We start from the raw sequence: 26,432 nt of genomic DNA, 5'->3' as shown, positions 1-26,432 counted from the left end.
TTCAAATCTTTGAACTCTATAAATATCATCCTTTGGTGACAGATGTGTTGTTCTGGAACTTAAACAAATAGCCAGATTATCATTTTTTCTCACTGGTTAGACCTGTGAGAATAGTTTACAATACAGCTGGCAAATTCAGTATATTTCTTCTACATTTTGGCAAAGGTAGGCTGCTGCCCACCAAAGTTTGGTGCCTGACTTGGACAAAGTCTCACAAAACTCTTAAATACCCAACTCCCAGTTGCAATAGCAATATAACAGAATACAGTCCTAAATCCATGGGACAGAAGTGCTTCCTCAGGTCTGCAGGAGGCAGTCCAGCTTTCTTGCTTTAAATCCCTTCTCACACCATTGACCAAAATAGCAGCAATCTTTCTCTACTCTGAAGAGAAACTGCAAGATATGCTAATTATTAACATTTTTCTTTTTGGTACTTGATTTTCCACAGTGTCTTAGTGGTTTTGCACACTCACCTGAGACCTAGCGAGGCACAGAGAATAGGCACTGAGGGGAGTTAAATCTACACAACCTTCAAAAGGCCACCAGAGCTGAGCTGTGGGGTGTCCTTAGGGAGAATGTCCCCATCCATCTGATCAAAGCTGGGCCTTTGCTGGATGAGGAAGAACACATCCAGAATGAATACAGGCAAAGACAATCCTGATTCTCACTCATGGTTTTGGTTGCAAAGGCTTGCTCGGCTTTGGTTCCTCTCTCCAGGACTGCTTTTGTTTCTTCTAAGACACAATATAATGTAAAATTCATAGAATTCCAGCAAAACCATTGTTCCAGTTGAGTGTCTCAACACTTAAGTAAAAATCATATTTCCTTTTCTCCTCTCTGCTGGAGCAAAGACTTGCGCCCATCTGTTCACCCAACAGAATACCTTCAGGTATAAAGATGAAGAGCAGTCCTTATCAGGATATCTCATGGATTGTGGTTAGGATATTTTCCAAACAGCATGGGTTCAGTTCCATTAAGGCTAGATAATGAAATGTATCTTTATCTAGGTGATAATTCTGTGAGTGTTCTGGCCATGGGATTATTAAACAAAAGGTAAATATCACCATTATTACTATGATGATATTAAATGAAGTTAACCACAGTTGCAATGACAACTAAGTTTTTGCATTTCTTGGATTTTTTTTTGAGGAATTGAGTGTGTCTCAACTTAGCCTTCTCGTAGGTGTGGTCTTATTGAGCGATAAATATAGCTTTCTCTAGAATATATGCAGTTGAAAAAAAATAAGTTCTCAGAGGATGCTTCTGGCACCTAATGAAATTTGATATCTTAAAGAGTTAGACACTTCCAGCCTGGTAAACTAAATAACTCTCTGGAATTCCAGATTCACTACAGACACAGATCCTTTCTTAAAATTTTATTTAAAGTGAATTTATTACTTTTTTGCACACTAGAGTTGTACAAAGTACCATAGGAGTTTGGTGAACATAGTGTTGTCTTTTCAGGCCCAAATATTTCCAGTATGTTCACAGCTTCACCACCTGATTCAAAGAAAAAAAAAAAAATCGCAATTAGGCTATCTAGGGATGTAAGAGAAAAAAGATGGAATTGGAAAAATGTTTACACTTTAAAAAGGGCAAAAATTAACCAAATTACAAAACTCCCACAAACATCTCAATATACAGTATTATAAATTAGTAAAACTACAGATATTAAATTTTGCCTTTGGCTAAACTAGGCTTTAACATAAAGCAATAGATCTAAAGAGAAATGTAGACAATTATTCATAAACTGTAGGAGACCACTGTCTCAGCATGTTCCTTTTATTCTAATTAATCACTTTCTAAAGAGGCTACATAATTCCTGAGTTGTGTCACTGAGATAGTCCTTACAATAAGTGAAATATTCTTAATAGATCAGGAAGATCTTTTTCTAAACCATAATGATGAAATCATTTGCTTGAATAGGTTTAGCCACATGGTGCCCGTTTCCATTATAATCTGAATAAACTCACCATTCAAATTAAGAACATTCCTGTGGTGATCCCAAGACAAATCAGAATGAAACTCACCTCTGGGAATTTACCTAAGGAAAATAACATTGATGTATCTTTTATAACACCAGCCATATGCTTCATTGTAATGTATCATTTTTTAAAAAGTATTTTATTGATGTTTTAAAGATCAGAAAGTTGTGTTGTTTAAATGTTAAAAAATTTATAGTTATCTCCAAATTTTCCTTGCTACATTATGAAACAGAAATATGTGATCTGAAATTTGAAGGCTATTATGATGCATCACTGTCCTTGTTTTTACAGAAGACTTATCAAAGAAATCATAGATTATCAGCCTGCAGTAGCATTATTCATGGATGTGCAAGGAAACTGACCATCCTGTATCTGCATGTGTTTGCTCAGATTTCAAGCTGACCAGGATAAAGAATAGCTGGGAGCATGAGAGATTACCATTTTCTCAAGGTTATACAGAGCAGGTAGTTCTCCTATTGTTTTGAAATTAATGAAATGGCTCAATGGAGATAACACTTTCAAAAATGGAGTATTTTGGATATATGATTAATAACAGTCACAGAAAAACTGAGCTGAAAGGGAATGGTTATTTAAAAAAATAGAAATAGTTAATGATAAGAAGAGAAAAAAAAAGATATTTGGTAAGGAAAATATGAAACACTGAATTTTCTTGTACATTATTGCCTTTTTCAAGACTAAAATATTTTGATAAATTAGCCAACAAACTCAACTGCTCTGAAATCTTCCTAAGGTGTACCTTGTGGTACACACCAAGGGGATACTCCTGCATGCCCTTTTTGGGGATATCTCTCTCCTTTGCCATTTCTTTGGGCCCAAGCTGGACAGAGGAGAGAGGTTTGCAGAGCAGGGCAGAGCAGGAGATGTCAGAGTGCAGCACACAATGTTTCACTCCATTGCAGTGAAAAGGAGAAATCAGAGTTTTTGTACAGTGTCTCTTGGGAAGGTGTAACTCTCTGGTTCTTCTGCTTTCCTCACACAGTTGTTAGGAAAAAAAAAAAAAGAAAGAAAGAAAAAGAGAAAACTGGTTATTCCTGTATGCATTTTGTTGGTATGTTGTAAAATCGCAGAACAGGAGAGGGAAGAATCTCTAGAAGTTACCCGGTCAAACATCCTGCTCAAAGTAAACAGCAGAAAATGCCTTGAGTTTGACTTTATAGTTTGAATTTCAGGAAAACAGTTTTACTGTTTCTCTAAAATGTCAAAAATCCCAAACATGCTTTAAAATGAGGACTATTTATCTGTCATAAGTAGCACTAAGAAACCAGAAGTTCCATTAAGAATGTGTATGAGCATATATTTCTATAAGACTTCCTTGAAAATTCCCTCTTCCTTTGAAACTAAACAAAAACTTTCTTCTTTATAGGTCAGATGCCTGACTCCTATTTAGTAACCAGATGAATAGTATTGAACACTAGAAATTGAACATATTTAGAGAACATTGAATAATTAATAACCTTTATTTCTAAATAATATTAACAAATAATAACCTTTATTTCTAAACTACTAATGTGTCATTTTAAATCTCACTTCTATTGTCTTTCAATCTTATTTTAATTTTAATCTCAATCTCTTAAACATACCAGTTTTTTCTTTCTGTATTTGACAATATTCTATCTGACAGAGTAATGAAAATTGTAAATTTGTAAGCAAGTTCATATTATCAGTGGTTTTGAGGTGTTTTGGTACACAGATATTTGTCCGAGGTTGTGCCTATGAATGAGATTCTTTCTGTCATAGTTCAACCCCAGAAGCAGCCAAGCCTTACACAGCCACTGGCTCACTCCCCCACCAGTGGGATAAGGGAGAGAATTGGAAGGGTGAAAGCTGGAAAACTCATGGTGTGAGATAAACACTGTTTAGCAGGGAAAGAATAAGTCTGACACACAAGGAAGGCAAAACAAGGAATTGATTCAGTGCTTCCCATGGGCAGGGAGGTGTTCAGCCATTCCCAGGAGAGCAGGCCCCATCTCACATAACAGTGACTGGGGAAGACAAACCCCATCACTCCAGATCTCCCCCCTCTCCTCCTTCATCCCCCCACTTTGTCACACATGTCTGTATGTCTGGAATGTCCCTTTGGTGGGTTGGGGTCACCTGTCCTGGCTCTGTGTCCTCCCACCCTCCCAGGCCCCTCAGCCTCCTGGCCACTGTGGGGGAATGAAAAGCAGAGAAGGCCTTGGCTCAGTGTGAGCCCTGCTCAGCAATAACAAAAACATCTCTGTGTTACCAACCCATGTTCAGCACAAATCTAAAACACAGCCCCACACCAGCCACTGCGAAGAAAATTAACTTTATCCCAGCCAAAACCAGCACACTTTCCTAACTATTGTTTCGGGAGAGCAGTTAGGTGGAGCTTCCACAGAAATCAGACATAACTATTATTTCTACTTTCTAGATTTATTATTTTTTAGGGCTCCTGCTGTTTCTGTTTCAGTTTTGTGATATACACTGGCATTAACAAGTCTTCTGCTGAGCAAATGAGAGGAAGTATTTGCCCAGATGTTTTCTGCAGCTGCAGCTTTGCTGACTGATAAGGGAGGGACTGTTCCCTGAGATGCTTCTCATTGTTCCTACAATAAACTCCTCAAACCTGCCACTTGTTCCTGCTGCTCCTCCTAATCCTTTTCAGCAAACACAAGCCATATTTACTTAAGCAGCTTAAACAGCTCTTTAAAAACATGGTTCAATTCAAAAGACCTGGGCCAGTTAAACAGGTCAGAGAATTACTCACATGAGTAGCTCCTCTGCCTGTTCTGCTGGAGAGTTCCTGCTGAGGAGTGGGACTGAACAGCAAGAGGATGCTGAAGGCTTCAGACAAGACAGTGAAAGAAATATTTGGGCAAGGAGAATAGACTGGTAGCTACAAACATTTGAGAGTACCACAAAATGTCCTTTGCAGGTTCAGTGGGAGAACTCACTGTCAGCTCTGGACAACTATAGATGTGCTTCTAGTCTTGTCCTTATTTATCATTAGAAAAGGAGATTTTTTTAATCAAAGGTTTGTTTTCACAGTGATACGCTCTGGATTAATTACATTCATGTTCTTTGGCTTAGTTTTTCACTTATTACTTCAGGTTCCTCTTGGGTTTTATATCTTTATCCATTTACAGTACTTAAAGGGAGAGATGTTCTATGATGTGTTACAATATTTATCTTCCTTTGTGCAGACAGCAGTAATTCATGACTGGCACAGCCAGAAGTGACTTATTAGGGCTTTCTTCACTGGAGAAGAAAAAGGTCATAAAGTAGCTCAGTAGGTCTTGTGCTTTATGATTATAGCTATATTGTATCATACACTTCTGCTCCCCCACTCCCACCCTTGCAGTTTACTGAGAGCATCTTTAGTCTGCCTGGACCTTTCGAACAAATATCTGGTGCCATAAACCTGCTGCAGCTAGATTTGTTTTCAAAAACCACATTATAATATTCTTTAAGATATGTAACTAGACAGCGATCTTCAGAGTCTCTGGTGCCTTCTTTATTCCAAAACCCACAAATGCAACACATCCATATTGCTTATTTTGCTGCTTTCCCTGAGCACTGTGAGAAATGAGAAATTGCTGGCCCGAACAATAAGCTGTGGGACACCTGCAGACATCTGAGGAGTGCAGGTGGGACACAGCTGAGTTATTGGCTGTGAGTGTATCATCCCTGAGTGTGATTATTGCCCGTGAACCTCGTGCTCATGGAATCCTGTCCCAGAGGCATTAGTCACACAGACTCATACACACATTGTCAGGAATAATTAACTGGGGATGCCAGGGAACCTCCTTCACTGTCAAGGTTTGAGAACAGGTGACACCAAAAGGCTCCCAGAGCGGTCCCCAGCTTGCAGCATAAGAAAAGTTCCCAACATTTTGGCTGTGATGGAGCCCATGGCCACTCCAGGCTCAGTGTGTGTCCCAGGCCACCACCAGGATACAGGAGCTCACACAATTGTCCCCAAAGCATTTCTGGGAAGAGGCTGCAGAGCTGTTCTCCAGCCAAGGTTCACACCATTTGTACGCTATCAGATAAGGAAATGTCATTCAGGAATGCTGAAAGAGTAGATTGTTTTGAACTGTTAGTTCAGTGATGGAAAATCTTTTGTTGGCTGGAGAATTCTTTAGAATATTTGTATGAAAATACAATACTGTATTAAATTCCTGTCTTATAAAACCTGTTTCACTGCCTTCATTAGATAAAGGGATGACTTAAACAAAAGATTCATAACAATCTGCCCTTCAAGCACCTTTTCTAGTAGATTATTCTCTACAAAGTCATTTCTCAGGTCTTGCAGGGCTAGCAAGCACACCAAATAATATCCCAGTTACTCATCATGATTCAGTAAAAGATATTAAAGGACAAAGACAAGCCATTCACACATGGGTGTGATTATGAGAAAGGAGACAAATGGTATTTTTTGTTTGTACTCTCAAGGCATCTTGGGACTGTACAAATACTGACCAAATAGTTCTTGTCAAAAGAGTTCATATTGTAAGAAAAAGTCTTAATCTGTGAAGTAAAAGCTAGCACTGTTATAATTGCCAGTCCCCTGGGATCAGCAGGACAAATTGGGACTGAAATTGAATACATCCCTACAAAGTCCTTTCCAAAGCATTGCAGAGATTCATTTGTGAACAAGGGATGTCCAATTAGGCATGTTGTGCTCCTTCATTTTGGTTTATATGTAGTTGTGAAGCCTGGCAGGACTCAGCAGCAGAACTGAGTCATGCACAGATGGAACCAGATGAGTACACTTTTTAAAATGTGCTCATTCAAAAATGCACTTCCAGACTCCTTTATTTTTTCCTGTCTTCTCTGGTTGTCTCTTTGATAATCTGTGCCTCTGAGCCATTTGAATGATGACTTTAAGAGACGATCAGAAAAAATTCTGAACCTGGTATGTGCCCACTTTTCTTTCACTGGTTTTAGAAATCCTCTTAAAAACAGAAGAATTCCTAGTCAATATCCACTAAAACACACATTTATACTGTCTTTTGTCTTACAGTAGTTACCACATGGGTGGCTTCTATGCATATTTTGGATTCTTACTGATCCCACTGCCACCATGGGTTTCACAGCCTTTGTTGCAAGATACATCACCTTTATAGGTTGATCCCACTGGAATGCATGGAAAAACTCCCTCGGATTTCATGTGCTTTTGAACAGTCCCTAAATCAGTTTGTGTTTTTTTACAACAAAATGACTTACATATTTTTCTTCTACAGAAGATTATACTTGTTGCATTGTGCAGCAATCATTTAGACATATTACATGCAAAGACAATTTCTTTGGAAGGTTTGCAATCTTCAGTCCTATCTCTCCCTCCTGGGTATTTTTGGTTTGGGTTGCAGACAGCAAAATCAAAGCACTGTGATCTATAACTACATGGAGATAAGCTTCAGAAATGTAAACATAAAAGTGACTGCTACATGCACTGACTACTTCAAGTGCCTTATCTGCTCACAAGCATTTCTACTCCATCTCAATTAATTTGTGACTGTCAGATGCAATATTTTTACTGTGCACTGCCCGTCTTGAGTCCTAGCACTGCTTCTATTCTTAGAGGGTTGGAATTCACTACAATTACTCCTTCCACTCTTTAGTTTCATTTTCAACATGCTGCACAACTGGCCTAGAAACCTCCCACCTTTTTCTAAAAGTTACTTAAACCACCAGCATTTGAAGTTCCAGTGCCAGATTATAAATTTAGTGCCTAGCAGCAAAGCAGTGGCACAGGAAGGGATTTATGCTGAATTACCACCTGAGATTGGAACCTTACTCACCCTGGTGAGCAAAGCTCTGCCAAAGAGCCAGAAGAAGCTCTGCCAGACAAGGAGCTGAGAGGTCATGCACAGGTTGGCTCTAGAGCCGTGGTCTCCTGGGGTAGCACACAATTTGCTTTCAGTCCCTCCATCAGTTGACAGCTTTCCCAAGAACTCATCATTTGCATTTGCAGAATGTCAGTCACAGAGAAAAACTGAAATGTTTGACTACTAGACTGAGACTACTTAAAATACTATGGGGGTGATGGTGGGGGGAGTGTAAAATTTAGATTCAAAATTTGGAACAAGATTGAAGTTCTTTTCAATGAACAAGCTCAGGAAACTCTTCCATGTAATGTCATTTTAATGCTTTTCAGAAGGCAGGAATTACACTTTTTTTTCAGGTCAGAATAAAGCTTATGAATTTATTTCTCTTTGCTAAGATGGCCCCTGGAACTTAAATTTCTCTTTGTGTAGAAGTAAACTGTAGCTGAACAAGAGGTTGCTTCCAGAAATAAACTTTAGAATTTTGCCATTTCCACCTTAGCTTCCCATTACTGACTGTTCCAAACAAGGGGTTTTAATTGAGATTCACTCTCTCTTTTCACATCAGCCCCACAGCTGTGTTAGTGCAATTGGGATCAAGAAGGAGTGGCCAGGGATGAGAGCCCCTCATAAACCCATTGCACTCTCTCAGATCATCTATCCCATCTCTAGGAGGTCTTGCAGGAGATCTCATCCAGATGCTCACAACACTTTTCCAGTTGGTCCTGCTGTGCAAGGCCAATGAAATTACTCTCTTTCTGCTCTGCCACAGGAAATTATTCTGTTGTGCTGTGGACTCCTTCAGTCTCAAGGTATTTCCACACCTCCAGTCCTCCCTTTCAAGACCCAGTAATCTTCACTGGTATTTAGATCTGCAGCCCCTTTGTCAGGACAACATCTAATTGTGTTGGGACATATTTATCTCTTTTCAGTTTTTCTTTAGTTATTCTCTTTATTATGATTCTGCCCCATATCTGCAAAATTTTAGCTGAGATAAACATCATGTTTATGGGGTTCATGTAAGATTCATAAACCTATGATCTAGAAAATATGGAGGGTCTAGGGCACATAAGGAAGCTCTTTTGTCAGAACACTGCTTTGGTTTGGCTAGATATGATTAAATGGTCCAGATCCAAAGGAGCACCTCAGATGTCAAAGGTTTTTGGGGATATCCCACTGAAATTCTCAAATACAACTAGACTGACACAAACTCAAAACCTAGACTTCCTCCAGGGAACCAGCAGCTCAAAATTTCATTTCCTGAAAACTGCCTAAATTTTGGGCATGGCCTATACTGTGACAACAATATTTATTTGCAAAATCATAACATTAAGTCATGTATTAATTGGTTACCTGAGATCTATCATTGCATAGAGAGGTGCTTTTTTATATGCAATGACGAACATTAATCAGAAAATGTGTTTAAGAAAAAAAAAACACCAAGAAAACTATTAAAAAAAAATCTTAACTATCCTGTGAGTTATAGGAAGCTCAATTAAGCTCCACAAGAAGAAAACAAGTCACAGCATGAAGGAACATGAAGCTATTGAAACTCTTACCTTTTGCCAGCAGAAAAGCTTCAGAAAATGTGAACTGAAGTACTATGGCCTCAAGGTAACAGAGAGTACACAAGGCTCCTCAGATTTGCAAATTATTTTGCTGCCGCTGATGAAGTTCTCAGAATATAATTATTCAAAACTTGAATGTGAAAAGTAAGGACATGTAAACTCAATATGAATATTCAAAGGATTCAACTGATGTTTAGTACAAATATAGAAAGGAGAGAAGCAGCATGAGAAGTTGTTAAATCAGGCTACATGTCTGCCTGCCAGAAAAATGTGTGTAATCCCAAACAAAGTGCGATCAGGTCAGATCCTCAGCTGATGGAAATTGGCTTGCTTTTACCTAATGTAGCACAAATCAGCTGAATACCTGATTCTTTCCTACCAGTTTTCTCTTGAAAAATATATGTTCATATCTATTTCAATAGCCCGTACCTTGTAAAAAAATAAAAACCCCTACAACCTTCCTCATGCCCATTCAAAAAATTACATCCTGTCAGAGATGCTTGAGATCATTGAGAGCTTTCCAAGAACTGTGCACTGCATGACTTTGAATATAATTAAGAAAAAAAACAAAACAGGTGTGAGGGATGTAGAATGGGGATAAATTTCCACCTTGCTTTCAAGTCCAGCATAAGGAGTGTGTATGTCCAAAATCAAGGGGGTCTTTCAGACATTATTAAGTGTTTCTCTGCACCATGTATTAACCAAATATTTTATCACAGATAAATGCCAAAAAGTGAAAAGTATGAGTCTCTTAAAGAATTTTTTTCCAAATCACTTTTTAAAATTCAGACTATTTCTGTTTTAAGAAAAAATATCATTATCTCTATTTGAAGACCTTAATGAAAAATTAGTTTCATAAGAGGTTTCCAAATGATATTGCACAGTTTGTCAATTTTGTGATGTCTTTACTAAGCAGACATTGATCTTTCTGAGGTGTTTTCCTCTGTACATCATTGAATGAAAGTTGGACATTCAGAGAAAATAGCATCAGCTCCTGTAAAAGAAATCTTTGATATCCTCCACAGAGATACTTTCTCTTTTTTTTTCAATTTAGGCACATGCTAACAGGAAATAAATTGACTTTGCAGTAATAAAATTGGAAACTGTGAAAAAGGAAAGATAATTCTATTATATACCATAAAGTGTACAAGCCAATAAAACTGCACATTTCCCAAGAACCTGGGAACTGAGGCAATATAGAAATGAACAGAAATTTTTCAAATAATTGTTAATCAAAGCCCGTTCATGGAGTAGACATCTAGTTAGATTAATATCTGTGTGAATGATTAGTTTAATTTTTTCTGTTTCTACTAGTGGATCAATATTAAGGTCAAGCAGTTTTGCTTCTGAAGGATTTAAATTTACCTTCCTTTAAACAGAAATAGAAAATGAGATATTGTTTTCAAAGCATAAGAAGATAAAGTGATAGAAATATGTCTTCTGTCCCAGGATGTATAAAACAGGTATCAACTAGAGCAAATACAGTAAGTAAGCACATCATGTGCTTACTAGGGATAATTAAAAAATTGCATATGAAACACTTTCCAATCAGAAGACAGTTCTGTTAAAACAGAAAGAACTTGCAGTGCAAGCAGTTTGCAAAGATATAATTTGAAAATGTTGTGGTTGGGGCTTACTGGAGAGCGGCATTTGGTGTGGAAACAAAAACCCAACACGTTCTGTGGGGCTGCAGTTCCTTCTGCATCCCCTGCCCTGGCTGCCTGCTAGCCAGGAAATAAATGTGAGTCTCCTGTCTGCCTTTTTCAGTTTTCACACACTCCTGGGGAGTGCGCAGAGCTGGAGCTGCTGTGTGTGACACTGCTCCCAGTTTGGGACATGGCAAACCAGGTCAAGTCCCAAGCCACGGGTGCTCCTGCACACAGACCAGCACTGCCAAGTCCTCCACACCCAGAAGGAAATCCTTTCTTTTATATGTTTGCTCCTTTTTAACATGGTGCATTTCTTTTGGACAAAAATGCCAGCCTCAGGTAGAAGCTCTGATTTGGGCTGTCACTGGTGACCAGCTTAGGATAAACCAAGGAGAAAAAACAAAGGAGTGCTTGAGGGAAGGAGCAGAGTCAGAGCCAGGACTGCAGCCCAGGCAGCAGAGAGGGAGGGATTCTGTGCTGAGAGGGGAGACAGCAGCAAACCCCAGCAGGGATGGCAGGAGCCCTTCTGAGAGAGGACTCATCAGAATATTCCATCAGAATATCCCTCCACTCATAAATCCCACCAGTCACTGAAATCCAGACTGCAAGGGAAGCCGCAGACTGCAAAGGAGATTTAAATACTAAGTCCTCCTCCCTGATGTAGTGATTTTGAGCTTTCTCTGAAAAATCAGTGTTCTCATTTCTATTATAATAGTATATAAGTTTGCAGTGGTTTTGTTGGGTTTTACATGGAGCTTTTATTTTATCAAAAGATCTCACAGGGTTATGTCAACTCAGTACACAGAAAAAGAAGTTGTAGAGGTCTGCCTCTAATACCTGGCCAATTCAGAGTATCACCATTTAATTTCTGTTAGTTTTAAAGCTAATCCTAACTAAAAATGGAGCAAAAATATTTTCAATCAAAAGATTCTATGATTTTCATTTCTCTGTGAAGTTTAGGACTTAACTTTTTTTTCATTTGGATATATTTCAAGATATTATAATTTTTTACAAGATAGATTTTTTTTTCTCATTTTCTTAAGAAAAAGCAGGCTTTAAGTGTGTTTTCTGTCTATTTTCCTCCATTCCTTAATGTGATGTCAAATTTTAAGTAATATGGCAGCATATGATACCCATGAAGTGTAATAGAACTTCATTACTGAATTTCATGTTGGAGGGAAAAAGTACAGTAGAACTCTTGTTCTAGTGGATACAGCAGGGCTCAGACAAAAGAGAAATTTGCATCTAGATGGGAAAAAGATTCAACCAGAGTTTTGGATCAATAACAAGAGAGATAAAGATGGCAAGCCCTGTATTTAGCTAAAAACTAGGAATCCAGATTTCATTCACTCTATTGTTCATAGAAATTTTTTTGTTTCATCAAGAGCCAGAAAGAAGGTCTGAATTATTGTTAAAGTTGAATGTAACTGAGTAATTCTTTTGCAAGATGTACACACAGGAACTTGGCAGAGTATTGCATGGTTCAGGGTGTCTAACTGAATAAAGCCTTGTCTAAACTAGCACACCTTCTTCCAGGTTGATATGCAAGTATAGACAAGTTTAATTGTGAAGAAAAAGACAAAAGATGGACATGAGTAACTAGGATATGACACATGATAGACAACTATAAATAATAATACCTGTCAAAGGCCAAAACAGCTGCAGGGCTGGAGTTATGTCAGATGACCCAAGTTTACACTGTTGAGGAGCACCAGTTCCTCCTTGAGAAGCCTCAGCTGTGGTGTGGGCTCCCTGCAAGGCACCATTTGTCCTTCTCCTGCCCACGGCAGCAGCCCAGAGTGTCCCGTGTGGCAGCAGTTGGCGGGGGTTTCTGCTGACTCTGGAATTTCACCATTTTCACCACTTTCCTCAGAAGCCAGTCATTGTCCTCACAGGAATCTGCCTGTTTGCTTCTCAAAATGCCAATCCACCATCACTAGCCTGGGCCTGTGACAGGATATTACTACTGGATTCCCAACAGGCTTAAAGTTTTCTAGACAGAGCTGTTAAAATTTCCAATGAGCTTTGTGGCATAAACCATCGTGAATTCCACACTGCCACAGGAGTCTGGACAGTTAATTTATCCATTTTGACAGCTTATCTGAATGTGCTTATAGAGACTCTCAACTTATGAGTACATTTCTCAAAGCATTTTCAGAATAATTTGTATGGAATCTTCTTGTTGAATGGTTTTTTAAAGAAAAGGAATTGCAGGTAAAACATAAGTATAAAAAAAAATCCCTTGATGTTTGCTTTTGATTTACTTCACAGTGGGAAAACCTCTAGAGCCCCCCTTCCCTCTGCTGCTTTTAAGCAGTGAAATAGGTGATGTTTGTGCTAATTAAGGCAATGATCACTCTATCCATTTTCCAGTAAAGCCTAGACCACAGTCAGGCTATTATTTCTTTGAAGCAATGCAAGGTTCTTGGAAATCATGTTCTAAGTTGCTAACAGGGAAGTATGCATACTCTACAAGCAGATTATTGTTAACACCAGTACATAAATAAGATTTTATTAGCCACTTAATACTAATAACATTTGTTGTTCAGTTTATTGAACACTCAGTAGCTCTACAAAAAAGGCCAAAGCCAAGGTGTTTATGGGTATGCTTCAATTACATTTGTGGGAGAAAAGGCTTTTATATCCTGTCTGATTTTGTGAGTTAAATACCCCTGTGAAAAAGGAAAAAAAAATACCTGAAAACTATTTCAATTAAAGTACACTATTTTTCATGTTTAGGAATATTTATTTTGAAAGCATGAACATACCCATGTAAAGGAATGGTTTCCAGACAGAGCCTATTTTGTAATGCCCCCAGAAGCGAGATGTAAGGTCTATAGCAGGGAAGGTGGTGTTTTTTCCTGTTATGGCTTAGCTGGACTGAATTCTAAAAAGAAAAAGACTTGTTTGTCTTCTCTGCAGCTTTTGAGTGCTACAGTTAGGGTACAGGAACAGCAGTTGCATTGTCTGCATATTTTGACTTTGGAAATAAAGCAACTCTAGAAGAAAGGAATGAGAAGAAACTTGCATTTCTCTGACTTTTGAGACTTTGGTTTACAGTCCCTAATTTTTCATTCCATTCCAGTAGGAAAAAAAATTAATTCCAGCCTAAAGCTATGGATCAAAATTAAACTGAAAAAGTATGAGTTACTAATGAAATAACAACCTTTGGGCTTTATGTACTTTGTTGATATTTTCTGTTTATCCAAGGAATAAAAGCTTCTTTTAAAAATGAAAGTAAAATCTTTCATTTATTGCCCTAAAATTTAAAAGAAAATTTTAAAGAAAATTGGGCATTCTGCAATAAAGAACATCAAGAGCTGACGTATATACAGTTAACTTCCTGGTCATTTAGCCTTTGGCATAAAATTTCCCTCTTTTGGTCTTTGGCCAAAGATGGCTTTCTGTTTTAAAGAAAGACACTATTTTTAGCCATTTGTTGCTGTATTATAAAGACAAAAATATTCTTGAGATTCTTTTCATGTGTTAAAATTTTATTAAAAAGTGGTATTCTTAGGCATGAATAAACGGAGATGAATTTTTCATGGACTCCCACCATCAGTAGACATTGGCAGCTGAGACCACAAAAGTTTCCAGCAGTGTCTCTCTGTTTATCCATGAAACACCTTCAGCTTCTGAATAATGATCTCTGCCTGGATGGACAAGTGCATCCAAAAATGTGAAGGGGAGGATGCACAGAGTGAATCCAGGCACCAGACTGCACCAAGAATGGCTCTGTTGGCAGCTAGCTCCTTTGGGAGTGGCAGGTCTGGTCTGCGTTGGCACAGTCATGACTTTGAAGATATTTTCATGCCTTGGTGACATGTCCCACAGTTTGATGTATGTATTAAATAAAAACCAAAAGGCAACCTGAAAATGTCAAGACTTGGAGAATGCAAGAAAACCAGATCATGATCCATCCATGAAGACTGTTCCAGCTCTCCACTTTGAGGTCACCACTTAACCTGTTCTGGCAATAACAAGACCCTCCCTTTTTTTACCCCTACTTATTGCTTATTGACTCCTTGAGTCAGAAACTTGCTGAGATGCCATTGGAGCCCTTGAATAAGAAACTAGAGGAGAACGCAAGTTTGCCCAGGTGGACAGAACTGGACCTGGAGATCAGTGATGCTGGAGGAAGGAGGTGCACCAGAAAGGTGCTGCCACTCTCTAAGAACATCATCCTGCCACTGGGGAAGAGGCCAAGCTGTCATGCCCACAGCCAGCCCAACAACACTGTGACCTGGATTGCTCCTATGTATCTGCCAAAAATATTAACAAAGTGATATCCTAAATCATGTCACCAAGGGATGTGGGTCTTCCAAACGGAATATAGGAAATCCCCTGTTGTGGGGGATGTCTGGTAGTACTAATAATAACATGGAAATGCTGCGCTTGTAAAAGTCAATGTCTCAGTAAGAGAACTATCTAAAGAGGTGAAGTAACTGCAGCTGGCACAGCAGCCATGTGGTGCATGCAGACTAGATTTTATGGTGATTTCTAAATGTGTTTTTTCTTCAGCACATGTTATTTCCCACAGCTTCAGTGAAGGATGCTCCAAGAGAACTACACTAAAGCAATAGAAAAACTTTCAGAGGCACAAACAGCATCATTGGCAGCTTCATCTCTTTTCTTTGTAATTATCCCAAGCTTCTTTTTGACCTTGCTTCCCTTAAGAGGAAGATAAATATGTTTGTCTGCTTGGATATGAATCTGTGTACAAATGGTTTTTAAAAATTCAGATAGACCATTCCCTTGCACATGGATTTCTCCCTGTGGAGAGGATGAGCACATGACAAATACTAGTTCCGTTGCTTATTGCTCTTCTGGAAAGCACCCAGAGTTTCCTCCAATTAGTATAAGAGGAGCAATATAAAACAGAAAGGAGGGCTCTGCCACTTAGGGGACAGAATCTCCTATCTTTATGTTTAAATTCAAAGTGTAATCCCATTTGTAACATTTCCTTAAGACCAGGACTCCCTGAACGAGATGCAGATTCCATGGGGAGTTGTGTGATATCCATACCCAGGCCAGGGGGGACAGAGGGGCACACTCAGCAGTTCAGTGCTGCTGCACAGGGTGATGGATTGCCTCCCCCTCAGCCACCCTTGCCTCCCTCTCTGCTGCAGGATCTCTCCCTGCAGGCACCCAGCACTGCTGTCTGTCTGACCCAGAGCAATGGGCTCCCACTGCTGCACTGATTGACAGCTGGAGATGCAAAAAAATGGAAAGTGCTGTTTGCAGGGTTAGCAAGCTGAATTATCTTGGCAGATGATCAGAAAACCTGCAGAGCTGGTACAGGACTGGAAAGAAACCTGGGAGAAAGAGGATGGCAAATATGGAAGAGAAGCTGGAGTATTAAGGCAATTTCACTTTCCTGCTTTTGAAAGCCTGGAGCTGCCATTGACCCTCTCACACCATCCATCCTGGGTGGACAAATGCTACCCAGGTCAGTGCAGCTGGAGAACTCACAGAGCCAGATCCTGAAGCTGCTTTGTCCCTCAGCAGTGAGGCAGGGACACGGCTGGTCCCCACACAGGGCACATCAAATCCCCCTGAATGGGATTCACCCAAGAAGGGTGAGTTAAATTGTGCTTGTGAACATGCAGCTGAAACCTTTCTTTGCTCACAGGCCCCAAGGCATGGTGCACTCCTGAGAGAGATCCTGACACAGCGACAGCTATGGACAGCAGACAGGATGGTGAGGAGCAGTATTGTCCAGGGAAAATAGGCTGAGATATGTGCTGTTAACATTACTGTAAATTTCTGCCATGGCAATGCATATCTTGTTCAAATGTGTGGAATTTCTCTTTAGAACAGCAAATAGTTTTGTCTCCAACTCATAACCAGACTAATGGGAAAATAAAAACATCTCTGCAGGCATGTGTTGGGGCAATAATGTTTGCAGGTGCCAAAATGGCATAGAAAATAAATTCACAAAATAATTGCCACCTGGGATTAAACCACAGCAGTATTGACAATTATCACATGAAAGTATGTTTTAATTTTTATTAATATATGTTATATAAATAACAATATTTAAACTTTGTTAAGGGAATATTGTCCTCTGAGAAATTATCTCCTTTTGGTTGTTATTGGTAGTGATTTGTTTTAATTTTTGCAAGATAGAGAAATATGTATGCAGCAGAATGTGAGTGACATACATTGAATATGCTTAGAGCTTCAGCTGCCTGTACCCTGCTTACACATCCACCTCAGGCAAATCACTGTTTCTTTAACTTTTCAGACAATCTTTCAGTGTTTCAAGCCTGATCATGTTAGGACCTTTGCGAGTTTAATTTCCATTGAGATCAGCCACTTTACAGGAAGAGGTGGGAGATTTGTGTCATTTCAAGGACAAGAATGGGTCAGGTTGGAAGGGGCCACAGTGGACATCTGGTCCAACCTCCCTGCTTAAGCAAGGCCATCCAGAGGACATGGCACAGGATTGAATTCAGAGGCTTCTTGACTATCTCCAGTGAGGGACACTCCATACCCTCTCTGGGCAACCTGCTCCAGTGCACAGTCATTTGCACAGTGAAATTCTCCCTCATGTTCAAGTGGAGCTTCCTTTGCATCACTTTCTGTCCATTGCTTCGTGTCCTAGTGCTTGGCACCACTGAGAAGAGCCTGGATCCATCTTCTTGGCACCCACCCTTCAGATATTTGTACAAACTAAGGAGGTCCCATGCCAGTTGCCTTTTTAAGGCTGAAGAAGCCCAGACCAAGCCTTTCCTCACAAGAGACATTCTCCAGACTTTAACTTAGTAGCTCTCTTCTGGACCAGCTCTACTGGCGTGTAACCAGATCTTCATCCCCTTTCAGAACCAAGATCTCGGTTTATCAAGTGTGAAAACATTTACCAAAAAATAGGAAGAAAAGTAGCCTGAAAACAATCTCTCACCTCCCTTGCTGGCAGGGCTGCTTGGTTTAGAAGATTTGAAGAGTGCAAAGTCCCACGGTGGTGTGGCAGCAGAACCATGTTTCTGGAAAGGAGTTGTCAGCCTGAGCCATGCAGCCGCTCTGGGGTCACCCCTGGGCACAGCTGTTTGGGATGCACAGTGCAAGCAAACCCAGACCTACAGACTGAGATAAATGCAAAAGCACAAGGGAAGACTAACAGGGAATTCGAAATTCCAGCAGCATCCTCTACCATGAGAGGAGGTTATTCCAATTTTCAATCAACCAGATGTATCTTCTGTCCTGCTCAGAGAGAAAGAACAAATGTGAGAGAGGCAGAGAGCAAACAAGAGCATGCATAGGGAGCTCTGAGTGCTCAGACTGGAGGGGCTCATCATCTGGTCTTTCTATAAGCTCAGTACCTGTGTTGAGCATTCAACATAATCAGTAAAAGGAGATTTCTGACAAATGTCAGCGTGGATCCTCTCTCACAACTGTTTCAGCCTTCTAAAATGGAGTCCTAGGCATATCTTTTGAAAATTTAATAACATGCTCATTAATATGAACATTAGCTCATCCTCAATAGCTACAATTGTTTCCCACTTTCCATATTTCAGAAAGAGCAAACTGGAAATTTTCAGATCATGGTGGTGATCCTGTTAAAAGGGAACATCGCCCCTACCAGAGCAGTAACCTGTAAAAAAGAACTATTTCCTGTAGTGATATTGAGAATTAACTTCTTTTTTCCTGGTCCATTGTTTTCCATAGGACAGCCTTGGATGTGCCCTTCCTCTCACTATATAAAATATCAAGATGGGATCCATGAAAACAGTCATCAAATTTCTTTAAGCCTTAAGTAAAATGCAATAAATGAACACTTCAGATCTCTGAAAGGCTGCACATGTCCTGTGTGGGACAAACAAAACAAAATGGGTCCTTGTCTTACTTTTATGGTCTACAAAACCTTACTCATCAATGGAATTCTGGGGTGACATTCCAGTTAGTAGCCAGTCAGGAAGCTGAACTAAGAATTTATTTCATCTGTCTCCCAGACTTAAATTTAAACAGAACACTGAGTTTTAAATTTAAACAGAACATCTGAGCTATCTGAATATGGGGTCTTCTGAATAGTGAATTCAAGTCCAAATCTTGTACAGCTCTGAAATATAAATTCAACTCCAAGATTTGAAAAGGTCAATTTTCTTATGTAGTTATGAAGAGGCCTGGAAGGGACAATAATTTCACTTTCCTTAAATGATATTATTTTAATTTCTGTTATGGGAAAACAAAAAGTTCTTTCCATCTTGTGGTGGAGGTTTTAAACAGATGACATGTCATGCAGATCTAATTTAGATGGGGGAAGCCCAAGGGGTAGAAGAACTGAACAGTGCAGAATGAATCCCAAATAAATAATAGATTAGAAAATACAATGGAACTGCAAACTCAGTCTACTGATCTCAGCACAAAACTGCTGTTTGCAACACAAGGATACTTTCATCACTTTTATGTTTCTTAATATATCTTTCTCCATTTCAGTGCTTTGAACAGTCTGTAATCCTTTTGTACATTAAATAACTATAAATTCTCCTCCTATTGAGCCACGTTTCTTGCTCCTGTGGACAACACCTACTGTACTAATGATCAAATAAACATTATTGGTCATTGAGGTTTTGAATCATTTTTATAGTTGTTTAATTCTTATTCACACACTGCAATGAATTAATAACATGCTGGCCAAAAAATACTCAACTCAGCTGGTTTGTAAGACCCAGTTTATTCTTTCAGAAAAGTTCAAAACATTCCTTCAGGTCTTTATGCATTTTTATCATGGTACGACATTCATTTTAAACTATCAAGTTAACTTTAATTTTATTTTCATGACTCAATTTACTTTTTAGCTGACATTTCCATTTCTCAGGCTAAGACAGCTAACAAAAAGTAAGTTAAAAATGAAACACTTTTGATTATGGTTGATTAAAAAATTGTCATGAAATACAGCTGAATTCTTCCCCAACTTTTATAAAACAATAGATTTTTCCAGGCTTTTTATCACTTCCATATAATAGAGTTGTATTCTGAATATTATAACGTCATTCTTTCAACAAATTTCTTATGCTATCTTATTAAAAGATGCTTTCAAGGCTACATTTTTTGCAGGAGAGTCCAAGGCTTTGAATGGCAATGGTAAAACACCAGTTATTTGGTACATATATACACACCCTTACCTTTACTAGTACTAAGTTAAATTACTGTGCCATGTTATGCTTAGCAGAAAGCACAAACTCTTTATAAAACTTGTAATATGAAACGACAAACCACAACTTTTGGCATGACAGGTATTATAGATGTGAAGAACAATCAGCACAATATTAGGTAAATTTCAATGTCAAACAGACCCCAATCAACTATTTTGTATTTTTCTTGAGATATAGAGGACTCTATTATTTTCTTTTTAAAAAGTAACATAAAAATAGTACAGTTCACACTAAAGAAAAACCCCAAAAATATATCCCTGTTTATCAATAGTATAAATAAATATTTAGATAAACAAAGAAGACTTTGTGAATTGAGGGCTACTAGGGTTTGATTTCCATTTCTTCTTGCATTAATGGTTTATCTAATCTTTCTTCATTTCCTGCTACCCCTGTTCTGGTAAATAGAGGAGAATTTCCCTTACCTAAAAAACTTTCTTATGTGTTTTGAACACAAGGGTCTATGAGCTTAGGAATGGTGAAGTTATTAAGAAGGGAGTGGAAGATCTTGGTTTACCCTTCCTCACTCTCCCTGCTGATCACTTAAAGGTATGTCCCCAGGGGCTGAGGTTTTCCATGGATTTGTTATTTCACAGTCTGCCTGACAGGCTTCTCAAAAGCCTGGCACATGGGGGGAAAGATGTAATTGCATTGTATTGTTTTTTATTTATTTCATTGGACAGAAGTGGAGATGATAATAACTTTAACCTTTCACACTCACACCAATCCTATGCATATGTAGAAGTAAAAGATACTCCAAAGTCATGAAATGAGAAACTAGAGTTGTACAGGCAAGGTTTAAGTACAGCTCTCAGTACCAACACATTGTGGTATAATTCTTAATAATAGGGCTATGTACTATTTTTTACTCCCATAGGGAGTGTGGGATATCTATTAAAAGTAAAAAGTTTGTCTTATAGTGTATATCAGAAGCACTCTGTAACATCGGAAATTCTACCTATAGTTCCACCAGAAACAGAAACATACTTTTTTCAGAGTGGGAGCCCCAGAAAAACAAAACAAAACAAACCCCAAACAGGCAAACAAACAAACAAAAAAAACCCCAAACAAATGTCTTTCTGAATTAATTCAGCTGATAACAAACCAGAAGATTCCATCTCTCAATTTTCTAATTAATTAAAAAGCACAACTATGAATACATCCAAAATGAAAAATTCTTGTGGTGTGAAAGGTTTAATCAATTAATATATAGAACCCACAGCTGGGGCCATTAATTACCCTGTTAGTCTCTTCCCTTCCAAAGGGCTGGCTCCCCAGCTGACATGAATCAGTTGTGATTTAGTATATCTTTTCCAGGTTGAGAAAGTGAATTGAAGTGTCTTTGGTAGTTTACTGTCCCTATTTGTGTTATGTTTGTACTTTGTGGTGAAAAGATAGGGTTTCTAAAACATTTTTTTATACAAAGCATGGATATAATTCCCTTGTAATTTATGCCAAATAGACAAAAATGGAAGAGAAAGTAAAAAAGGTATTTCTAATTATATCTTCTATTTTTATCCTATTGTCAAGAACTTTTCATCTTCTTCCAGATGAGCAAAATGGGGCATCTGCTATTTCATTTAATGTGGCAGGTCCCATATTCTTTGTTGTTTGGTTTTACCGAGTGATTGTGGTCTCTGTCTCTCTCTGAAGTGCTGTCTCTCACATCAGCACATATTCATAATGGTGATCATTCTGGTCCCCTGGTGTTCTGCTTCCTGTTTTTAATTATTGCCTTCCAGTTTTGTTTTTTATCTGCCTAACTACACAACCCCATTGTGCAAGTCTTGTAAGGGGATTTTGCTGTCCTTCTGACAAGAGTGTCATGTTAGGCATAGCTGTAGGGGTGATACCTGGAAGATCGGGATCACGTGAAGATGTTTAGGATTGACCTCAGCTGTGGACAGCACTGATGAAACCTATAATTTACAATAGTGGGTCAGATACTAATTAATTTTGACTTAGAATAGACTCGCTTCCTTAGTATCTGCTTTTCTTCCTGGATTTTTTTTGCAACTCCCAGAGAATTACCACAGATTGGAGCTGCTGTGGCTCCACTCTCACTGTTATCTATGACCCAGCAAATCTGAAGCCATTTGGAGAGATCTAAATGAGCTCAGCCATTATGGAGGCTATAGCCCAGCACACCCTGAAATTCCCTCCAGGGGGAGATCCAGAACTCTGTGCACAGAAAAGGAAGAAATCTCCAGTTGTCAATGGTTGTTGGAAAACAGCAATGTGCATCCAGGGAGTGTGAGCTTGCAGAAGTATCCTGAAGCCAGGCTCAAGTCAGACTCCCTTCTTCCTGATCTCTTGAGTCTCTCAAATGACCCAGCCCCTCAAAAGGGACGATATTAATTTAATCCCTTAAATTAGGGACTCAACTAAGGGCACTGCATTTTTTTGGGAAAATATTCTTGCCATTTTTGCAACTTAGGCAACACTTCTGCCAGTGAACTATTGAAAGAAATGCTATCTAAGCCCTGACATGACACTGATTTCCCCTATCTTAAAGACAGCCAGCTGCAGCTATCAGATAAGAACTTGGTCCAAGTAGAAAATGTGTTCTGAAATATATCCTCTCTTCAGGACTTCAGGCAGGCTGGCTCACTGTGTTCGCAACTGTGAGCCCGTGGAAGAGCTTGACATCCCTGTATGTGCTGTATAATAAATGCCTGGCATCTAAGGCAGTCATTTCTTTGCTCATACAACTCGAGTTTTACAGCACACAATCACTTTCCTTGCATCTAAATTACCTACAGTCTAATTCTAATAAATTCTTTGTTTAGAAGGATTATATATGTGGAATAAAAAACCTAGATGAGTGGCATGCAGAGGCTAAGACCTCCTACAACCAATACAATAGAACTCAGTGGATGTCTCAGGTTCAGAGTGTTTTCCTTGAAGAATTCATGTCTTTGGGAGCAAATGCATGTCCTGAATAAAGAAACTCTCATTGTAGCTTGTAATCTTTGGTGATTCATGCATACCGCATTTATGAACATAAGACAGGAACTTACAAAAATTGGCAAGGCATGAGTCTCATGGACATGTTCAGTAGACACTGAAGGAATATAAACCACCCACCCATGGAAAAGCAAATATGACTGAAAGTATTATCTCAGTATAAAACCATCTGCAGGGCTGTATCCAGGTGTTTTAATGAAAACTTACAGAAATTTTAACATCAGTGTTGAACAGATAGTGCATAAAAGGTGTTGGACAATACTAGGTCTCAAAAAAGCCATTACACCTAACCCAGAGGAAAAATATTTCAGTAGCTAAACAAGATAAGAGTAATAGTAAATATTCACTATTAATAGATTAGATTATATTATATTAATGCCTGTTAAATTCAACACTTGAATTTAATTTTGGCCATACTTTTTATTTGAAATGTATGTATGAAAATATCTGTTTTTTCCAAAGCCCCTTTTGCTGATTTCTACAGTGGGACTTATTAAATTTCTGAGGTTTCCACTCCATTGAGAGATTTTTTTGGTTTCCCACTAAACTATTAAATATATTAGCAAAGCCCAGTCTTATACCTGCTATGTGAAATACATGGAATAGAGTGAAATTCCTAGAATGATAAGTTCCAGGTGGCAGTTCTAATGATTTAATAATATATTTTCTTACAAATTTAACTTCAGCATGAACTCATCCAACATACATGTGGGCAGTTATTTGTGGAACCCCTCCCAAGAGCACAGGGCACCATGCTGTCATCTGCACATTTGCTTCTGTAGCACATGGAAATGGGGAGATATGCAATTAACCCTCTCTCTGTTACTGTTAAGGAGAAACCATAGAAACAAAGCTGAATGTGTAGGCAGTCCATTACATTTCTGGAGCTGGGAAAAATGATGCTGGATCTGAAACAGCTTACTTCCAAGAATACCAGAGAAAATCAAAACAGTGCACTGACTTGACTTTCTGCTGTCATGTTTGAGTGCTGAACATGCTGTTTACAGGCATAAAACTAAGTTTCATGAGTTTAATTGTAGCATCACAGTTAAATATATGTCTAAAAAAGTTTTTGAGAGCATTTATATGTTAAGCCTTTCCTCCAAGTCTCTTTGTTTGGGGACACATGATACATTTCTCTTGGTGTGTCCTGAAGTTCTGCATTACTCTGAGTTCCCCTTGATTTATAGGACTCCATGCAAAACTTTAAATCTTTTCCAAGGTAAGCCTGATGGTTGGAATTTCTGAGAAATCTTGACTAATCTAAAAGCCCAAGTCCTCTTCACCTTCAATAAAACTTGAGTGCTTTTAAAACACACAGTTGTTTCAACGTGAAAATAGTTGCCTGATGGGATTTACTAAAGTGCTGTGGTTAGACTGAGACTGTTCTTTGCTTATCTACTCTATTGATATTGTTTGCTTTATTACTTCCTGCTTAAAACATATAATAAATTTTCTCCCATATAGTTTTGCTGGGTTATTTTTTGGTAGATTGTTTTTCTGATGTTAAAGTGGGATTCACTGGAGTTTCCCCAAGTGGCCCCTTTCTGTGGAGTCCAATCCTTTGCATTTATTACTCATTATGTGTGCAAAAGGTAACTTCTATAGTTTTGCTGCTTTTCCACCCTTGCCCCATGACAGCAGTGAGACCCAGACTCACAAAGGAAATTAGTCAGTGCCACGCTGACTGCCTGAGCAAACACTGGGGAAAGTGCATTTGCAGTGATGATGAGAGCCCCCAGTGACTAAGTGGGATATCTGTGAATCACTGTGATGTTGCACCTTGGGTGCAACATCAGAGCCTGCTTTGTGCTGCAGCTGCTAAACTCTGGGTATAAAGTTGCAGTCTCACTTTTACTAGTGTCAATCCGAAGTAGGCTCACTGACTTCAGTCTGGGTTTATGCTATTGTGGGCTCATCCTACTCCTATTTGGAAAGTTTCCACTGATTTAATGAGAGTTGGACCAGACCTGGATTAATTTTTGTCCAACAATCTGCTTACCTTATGTCGCACTTCCTTTTCAAGTGTATAAACTTCATTACTCAACATTCATTGAAATGAAATTAAACATGAAGTGACTCACTTATGCAGACTACCATAGCATGAAGTTAGGAATTTTCTTATGCCAAAGTATTAATTTTAGGTTATTTCTAGGATAAGTTTATAGAAATTTATAATAAGCATCTAAACATTGAAATCAAACTGACTACCTCCATGTCAAAGTTCCCATTAAAAGTATGCAGGACCTCAATGATAACATTTTAGCCGAAAGGTCACAATTCACAAGCATTTTCAATTATGAAATCTTAACTCTAAGTGATATTAAACATTTTCCTATAACCAAATGGGACATATGAGCATTGGTCTGGATAGAGCCTTGCAGGTCTGTGAGTCCACCTCCCTGAAATGGTAAGTAACTTCAGTCAATATCAACTTTAGAAGCTTCCTCTTCTGCACAGCACAGCACAAACATCATAGACCAAATATTCACCATCAGCATTATCCTTGAGTTAAGAGACTGAATTTCCAACTGCAGAAGGTGATGAGGCAGGATTAAGAATTTTACAGGTACCTATTTTACTAAAGAAATCTCCCTGGTGATGCTAAGAAAGAAGTGCTATCCCTGCTACTAAGAAGGCCAAAAGAGAAAAGAAGAGTCTCCACCTGTATGACATAAGGGAAATATTCTTTCCTTCCACTCAAAGGGGTGATTGCTTTCATCCCAAAATCTGAGAGGATCTAGTGTCAATAATAGCACCAGACATCAACCTACAGCCTGTTTCCAGCTGTAGATAAACACAAGTATTTCAGAGGACAAAAAGAAGTTAAAAAAACAGAAACCATATTATTCAATCTGTGGGACTGTATTTGAAATAATTACAACCTTAGAGGACAAAATTAGACGTGGTCTATCTGAGGGAGCTGATGGGAATGAGAATATTCCAGGCTGGATAAGGCACAATGTCCTTTTTCCTTATTTTGGAGCAACATCTATGTTCAGTGATTTGGAGCATTCTCTCCATTGTCTACCCTGGCCATTCACAAAACAAAACACCATGCCCTATAGTACTTTCTCTTCACCATCTCAATATCTCAGCAAGTTAAAATATCTAAAGTATTTGTTCCTGAAATGCTCCTAGGAATGCTACATACCTCAAAAATAAACTAATAAGCAGAGAGGATGAAGAGAGAGTTACTCTCCAGAAGTTTTAGGCATGTCTTTGATTGTTTATTGAAAGGAAATTGATGCTTTTGATGATTCAGAGCACTTGACTAAACAGCAGTTGTCTAATGTGG

At 38.7% G+C, this 26,432-nt stretch overlaps 1 long non-coding RNA gene across 1 annotated transcript; it reads right to left on the bottom strand.

Moving 5' to 3' along the window:
* Positions 1 to 1,363: 1,363 nt before the first annotated feature.
* LOC135443024 (uncharacterized) lies at positions 1,364 to 9,650 on the bottom strand. The gene is made up of 3 exons (XR_010438765.1): positions 9,358 to 9,650; positions 1,974 to 2,044; positions 1,364 to 1,500 (listed from the first exon to the last, which is right to left on the bottom strand). It is a non-coding gene; the product is annotated as an uncharacterized LOC135443024 (long non-coding RNA).
* Between the last annotated feature and the right edge of the window lie 16,782 nt (positions 9,651 to 26,432).

This window comes from Zonotrichia leucophrys, chromosome 2 (genome assembly GCF_028769735.1).
Source record: "Zonotrichia leucophrys gambelii isolate GWCS_2022_RI chromosome 2, RI_Zleu_2.0, whole genome shotgun sequence".
Classification (NCBI taxonomy): Eukaryota; Metazoa; Chordata; class Aves; order Passeriformes; family Passerellidae; genus Zonotrichia; species Zonotrichia leucophrys.
This window is presented reverse-complemented; position numbering and strand designations above follow the sequence as displayed.